The following is a 6,004-nucleotide window of genomic DNA, read 5'->3' as shown; positions in this document are numbered from 1 at the left end:
AAAAGGGCATCCTCTGCAGAGGTTGCCATTAAGAAATTGGTTGATATAATTCGGGAGGAACCACAAAGATATGTATTCAGTATGTTCATTGACTTTAGGGGACGTTTGACAGTCCTCCGCAGGGCTAGAGCTGCCCTCTGTTCTGCAAATTTATATAGGGACCTTGGGGACTATTTCTTGGATCGTACGGTTATTGTTACGTGGGTTATTTGCACTCATCTAAATGGGAGGAGGTGGGTAGGAAAGGTGGAATGTGGTTGTCCCCAGGGCTTGATCTTCAGACCTTTCATGTGGAATATTGTATTAGATGAGTTCTTGGAGCATGACACAGGTGATGTTTTGTCTGTCGACTACGCTGTTGACTTGATTTTGGCAGTTCCTGGGGATTCCCCAAACTGTTGACTTGGATGCAAATCATAAATTAAAAATATCCAAGGATAAGATGGTAATTGTGTTGTTGAAAGGAAGATCAGCTTGACAAGGCCACAACTTGTCAGGTGCAGGGATATCTCACTCAGATATTCTACATGCATCAAGTACCTGGGGTTCTGCCTGGAGGAGCGAATGTTTTTTACTGAACATGTTAAATACTTAAAACAAAAGGTTAAGTTACTTTATTCCAAGCTCCAACGTGTGGTTAGAGTGAAATGGGGAATAAAGGGTCATTCCTTGAACATGTTGTGTGAATGAGTTTTTGTACCCATAATCACTTATGCCACTAGAGCTTGATATAAGAGGCTGTCAAATGTGGTTATTAAGAAACATCTTTTGTCAACCCAGAGGTTTACTCTTCTGATCAGCAAAGAGTTCTTTACTTATGTAAACTCTAGAAGAAAGGGGATGAATCAGATTGGTCCACTTGATATCGATGGGTCAACTGCTGATGATCCTGCTCAGGTAGCTAACAAACTAAATCAATATTTTGCATCAACATTCACACATGAGGAATTATTTAGTGAGGGGAAAGCCAGAGGTGTATTCAACTCTAGCAGTAAGCTAGAGAATCTTGTAATAACTGAGAGTAAAGTGGAGGAGAAATTGTTGAAGATAAACACAAGAAAGGCACCCAGGGTGGATGGGATCTATCCAGTTATATTAAAGGAGGCAGCAGAGGAAGTAAGCAAACCCTTAGCCATAATTATGAGAGCTTCCTTGGACTCAGGGGAGGTACCCACAGATTGGAGATGTGCAAATGTGACCCCAATTCACAAAGGAGGATCAAAGGCTGACACAAGTAATTATAGACCTGTGAGTTTAACTTCTGTTCCAGGAAAATTAATGGAGGCACTAGTTAAAGAAGCACTGCAGGATCATTTAGACAAGACCTCAGTTATAGCTCGGATACAGCATGGTTTTGTTAAGGGGAAGTCTTGCCTGACAAATTTGATTGGATACTATGATGCAGTCACAAAGGAACTGGATGCAGGGAATAACTTTGATATTATATACTTGGATCTTAGAAAGGCTTTTGATACTGTTGCACATGGAAGACTGCTGCACAAATTGGAGCAGTGTGGCATTGGAGGAAAATTGCTGCTGTGGATAAAGGGGTGGCTGAGGGGGAGAAGACAGAGAGTGGTAATCAATGGACACTGCTCGTCGTGAACTAATGTTATTAGTGGAGTCCCTCAGGGTTCAGTATTGGGTCCATTATTGTTTTCTGTATTTATAAATGATATTGATGATGGTATATCAAGCTTAATGTCCAAGTTTGCAGACGATACAAAGGTAGGCAGGGTTGTCAAGGACACTACTGATGCTATGCTGCTGCTGCAACAGGATCTGGAAAGGTTGAGCAGATGGGCTGAGAGGGGACAAATGAAGTTTAACATTGACAAATGTAAAGTACTACATATGGGAAACAGTAACCCCAGCAATGTATCAACTCTGTGGTACTACACTGACAGTAGTAGAGAATGAAAGGGACCTGGGGGTGGTTGTGAAGGCAGATATGAAGTTCTCTGAGCAGTGCAGACGGGCTGCAAGAGTAGCTCATGGTGTATTGTCAATGATATATAGGAATTTTTCTAGCAGGGATAAGGAGGTGATTATTCCCTTGTATAAGGCAACGGTCAGGCCACACCTAGAGTACTGTATACAGGCCTGGAAACTACATTTCAAGAAGGATGTAGAGCTGCTGGAACGAGTACAGAGAAGGGCAACAAGATTAGTGAATGGAACAAAGGGGTGCTCTTACGAAGAAAGGCTTAAGTTTTGCAAATTACAGTGTCTAGAGACTAGGCACCAGCGAGGTGATCTGATAGAGGTGTATAAAGCCTTGAATGGTTTGATCATGCTCAATGCTGACGGGATTCTTCCTCTCGCTCAGAATAATCACCTGAGAGGGCGGAAAGACAGATGTAGGATAGACGTGTGGAAATTTGCCTTTAGCCAGCGGGTGGTTGGTTGGTGGAACGGACTTCCATCCCTTGTCGTGGAAGTTGATCGCTTAAATAAGTTTAAGGCTCAGCTGGACAGGTATTTTGAACGAACAGGGGGGTGAAGTGGAAGTGGTTTTTTTTTTTTTTTTTTTGGCTGATGCTGCATAAGCTTGCTTTCTTGCATCAAATGCCTCTGCTAATGCTAATGGTCATAACCAGGGCTTGCCACAATATGTCTACTGATGCACTTCAAGTTTTAGCAAGAAAAATGCCTTCTGATTTAATGGTTGTTCTTGCTTGGCTTATGTATTTTCTGAGGAGAGGCATTACCACTGATGTTTTGGGCATTCGGTCATGCCTGGTGGGTGAGGATGGTGTTCCAGGGCAGCAGTTGGCAGTGGAGAGGAGAAGAATCAGTGATGAGCTGATAAATATACGGCAAACAAGATGGCTCTGAGAAAGGCAGAGAAACATATAGATTCCTGCCCTCCGTCTCTGCTGTCAACTTTAAGGCTAATCCATGGCTGCAGTTCAATCTTAATGCATGTTTCTTGCTCACAGGACACTGCTCAATGTCCAGGCTGAGTCAGTTTGGTTTGGTTCTCTCTAGTTTTTGCTCTTGTGGGGAATGGAAATGGGTGCCCATGTCATGCTCAACTGTGTCAACTATGTTGACTTGAGAACTGAGCTAGAGAGAGGGATGCTTTTACTTAATGAAGATAATTTGCCTTTCTTCTTTCATTCAAGAGAAAATTTTATTTTATTCTGCAAATATGTAAATAAAGTTTTTAAACATAGGAGAAAAATAATTCGTGAAAGGCTAGAAGTAGAAGGCATGCCTCCTAGCGGCTAGAGATGTTAACTGGAGGTCCAGGAAACTTGTTTCCTGTGCATGTCAAAATTTTATAATTACTGATTTTACAAGGTTTTATGAAGTCATGTTCATGATAAGATGACAAAGTTTTAGATTTTAAAGTTTAAACGTTTTAAAATTAAGGTTTATATATTGTTGAGTATATAAATCAATGCAAAATTCCTATTTAATTATTAGAGATGATTTTAGTGCATATAGGCTTATTACCCAGGCACGCTGAATATGATGATGATAATCTTAATCATGGTTTAACCACATTCTCAATAAAATACAAAAGTTTTAAATAAATACAAATACAAAGTACCACAAACAGTTAAATTTGATAAAACTGACAAAAAGAGGAAGATAAATTTCATTGGTAAGTTTTCATCTTGCTTATGAAAAAATCTCATTTGCTGACCAGCTTCCTTTTAGAAATTGCACTTGATGATGAACCTAATGGTTTTTTTTTTCCTAATTATTGGCCTTAAATTTTCTTGATGTGAATATTCTTAATTTCTTTTATTATAAAATTAACGAGTAAACATCTATACCCTGTACATACGGTGTCACACGAAACGTCAAATTGAAATGTTTTTCTAAGACGCTCATTAATTGTTACAAACATTATAAAATTTTCATGCTCCGATTTCTTGAAAAACATTCTTATTTTATCACGTTTTATATCCCCACCATTTTAACAAACAAATTTCTGAGGGCATGCACCAAAATTTTTAATAAAATTGAAGAGGCCTGTGGTACTGGGTTCCATAGATAAATAAAGAATTCAGTTAAACCGGTAACGACAGTAACTAAGTTTAATAATATAAGACTAGAGGGGCTTCGTCCCCTGTTTGCTGTGCTCGCTTCTTTTGATAAAATAAAATAAAATACTTACGGAAGCTTTCACCTCTGTGTGTGCCTCTTCCTCAGCTATGAATACATAAATACATTACTATATCTATATAATATCGGTGTAGATACACCATAGACAACTCTTAAAGAAAAACTGCGATCATAGTGTGAAAGGCATCATTTCATCTGTATCTCATATTGTGCTCATCCTTCACAACGAGTTACGATGTATTGCACTACCTCGAATAAGTAAGTCTTCACTAATAGAGAAGACTATTGTCACTTATTCTCAGTGGGCACCACCACCCAGACAGCACAGTTTCAAAGCTAGTTGGCTTTTCATTGGTGGGTGCCTTTCACACTATGATCGTAGTTTTTCTTTAAGAGTTGTCTATGGTGTATCTACACCAATATTATATAGATATAGAATCTTAAACTCTTAAAATATTATGCCTTGTTGCATTTAGTTTATTTAAATAAATACGTTACATATGGAAATCAAGAATTGGTACCGCATGGTCATGTTAGATAAACATAGCACGTGATCACCCTTAAACAGAAGTTTGTCTTACCACAGTAAAACAAGCTTCTGTTACGTATTTTTGTAGTTGTTACGTATTACCAAATAACCCACATCTCTCTTCTCCCATTGGCTGAATAAATATCACTAGGAGGAAAATTATTTTAATGTATAGAAAGATATTTGCAGTAACTAAGTTTAATAATATAAGTAATTAACAGAAGCTTTCAAGATTAAGTATCCCTTTGTCAGCTGTAAGAATACATACATAAAACATAAAGCATTACAAATGGAATGTGCAGAGCATGGTCATGTTGAGTAAAAATAGAGAGCATGCACGAGGATGTGTATGAATGCTAAAGCATTTACCGGGTGGTTGTTGTTGATGGTGTAGGGTGTGTACACCATAGAAAACTCTTAAAGAAAAACTACGATTGTAGTGTGAAAGGCATCATTTCATCTGTATCTCATATTGTGCTCATCCTTCACAACGAGTTACCATGTATTGCACTACCTCGAATAAGTAATGCTTCACTAATAAAGAAGACTATTGTCACTTATTCTCAGTGGGCACCACCACCCAGACAGCACCATTTCAAAGCTAGTTGGCTTTTCATCGGTGGAGTGCCAGCTTTTGTCATATTGTAACACTACAGACTCCATGATTGGGTGAAGCCGCACACCTCTATTGTGATTAAAAATGCTATTTTTAATACTGTTAATATCTTACATTATTAAACTTAGTTACTGTTCTTACCGGTTGAACTGAATTCTTTATTTAATATTTTTAATAATGCAATGACTGACATGAGTGACCTGCAAAACTCATAGGACTTGGAAGCAGCTAAAAATGCCTGCAGTTATGATGGCCAGGATCAGCAGTGGTCCCAGATTACTAAAAAATCCACATTACTAAGGAGGATTGTAGTTATCCTTAGTAATGTGGATTTTTTTTTTTTAAACTGGAGCTTCTGTAATCAAAGCTCAGTGATTTCTGAAACAGAGAATCCCCACTTTTAGAAAATTCTGGGACTGCCACTGATCAGTACGCCTCTGTAGCCAGGTGGGAAGGAGCAGCAGTGCGTAGCACACACTTCTTGATTAGAATGGGGTTCGAGCCCGTCACCATCAAATACGGAGGATGCGGAAAGGTCAGGGAATGACCACCGCATATCCTCGGAGCAATATGGCCTTAGTTGCTAATGCTCCTAAAAAAAAAAAAAAAAAAAACCAACCAAACCAGCCACTGATCAGGATAACAGTGTGACAATATACGAGCCAAAATCAGTGTGCAAAAAAATCCAACATGACATTGGCTGTATATGGCATACCATCTTGCATAAACCACTGAGTATCCGTGGGAAACTGAGCTTCTCAGAGTTGCAGTAAAAAGTC

This window comes from Mastigoproctus giganteus, chromosome 6 (assembly GCF_048544385.1).
Source record: "Mastigoproctus giganteus isolate SK-2022 chromosome 6, ASM4854438v1, whole genome shotgun sequence".
Lineage (NCBI taxonomy): Eukaryota > Metazoa > Arthropoda > Arachnida > Uropygi > Thelyphonidae > Mastigoproctus > Mastigoproctus giganteus.
The sequence above is the reverse complement of the archived record's forward strand: the minus strand, read 5'-3'. Positions refer to the sequence as shown.